Here is a 1133-nt window from a genome sequence, read left to right as displayed (position 1 = left end):
TTTTCTTGCGGCACCGTCTTTGAAGGTCAACTCAGCCGCGTGAAAACACTTCTCCTCACTATTGCAGATGTGGTTAGGTTTTCACATGTGATAAGACGATCCCTCCACTTGGTCGCATGCCAAAAATCATCACCTGACAATTTGCTGTGGTGAGGGTTTTTTTTTTTTTTTTTTTTTGGGGGGGGGGGGGGGGGGGTTGGGAGGAGGAATTAATGTCCCAAACAGGCAACAGTGCCTTTTGACAAATTTATGGATAAAAAACACCACGGTGCATAGAGAGGACCCAGACAGTTCGTTTTTGGTATGTTACCAAGTGGTGGGATAGTCTTATCCCATGTAATAGTCTCTTCAGACCTGAAGCAGTGAGACGAAACGGTTTTTTAATACGACAAATCTAGCACATGCATTACACCAATTAAGAGATAGTACTGAAACATTATTTTAGTGCTAGATCAATTTGAAGTAAACTTTGCCAATACATTTTTCTTTTAACGATCATCAGCTATCACGTTGTCATCACAAAATTCTTCGCCAATGATCGATGCCTGTTTCGCTGTCAAACTCGATCGCATTCCTCACTGGCTGACATTTTGTCCGTCATCTTGGAAACGTTGGCAGAAAAAAAGGATCGTTTCCCAAACAAGAAAAGCGATCAGCGAGGGCGCTAACGCTTAGAAACGTAGGGCAGAAGTACATGTACTATGTATTTTTCCTTTTTTCTTCAATACATGTCAGGAAATGTCTCTGATAATTTCCAGTTGTTTCCGTAGTGTAGTGGTTATCACATCCGCCTAACACGCGGAAGGTCCTGGGTTCGAGCCCCAGCGGAAACATTTATTTTTTGTTTATTTCTTGTTTCTCTTTCAAATATAGCTTTTTGTGAAAGAGGTACACAAAGTTTTATAAATAGAGAATACTACATGGCTTGCTGTGTCGTACCAGATTTACACGAGTTGTTTTTTTTAAATATTGAACTGCGAGCGAAAGCGAGCTGTTCACTATTTGAAAAAGCAACGAGTGTAAATCTGGTACGACACAGCAAGCCATGTAGTATTCTGTTTATCCTACATACTGTACTTACGTGTATTTTACTGAAAATGTCTTGCAGACGAGGCAGCTAAATTGAAGACGCT

At 40.7% G+C, this 1133-nt stretch overlaps 1 non-coding gene across 1 annotated transcript; it reads left to right on the top strand.

The window, feature by feature from the left end:
- The first annotated feature begins 760 nt into the window (after window positions 1-760).
- On the top strand, window positions 761-833 carry Trnav-aac (transfer RNA valine (anticodon AAC)). Its single transcript has one exon. It is a non-coding gene; the product is annotated as a tRNA-Val (tRNA).
- The last annotated feature ends 300 nt before the right edge of the window (window positions 834-1133 follow it).

The sequence above is a fragment of the Littorina saxatilis genome, linkage group LG15 (genome assembly GCF_037325665.1).
Source record: "Littorina saxatilis isolate snail1 linkage group LG15, US_GU_Lsax_2.0, whole genome shotgun sequence".
NCBI classification, from domain to species: domain Eukaryota; kingdom Metazoa; phylum Mollusca; class Gastropoda; order Littorinimorpha; family Littorinidae; genus Littorina; species Littorina saxatilis.
Note: the sequence above shows the minus strand (reverse complement) of the source record. Positions and strands in the feature narration are given on the sequence as shown.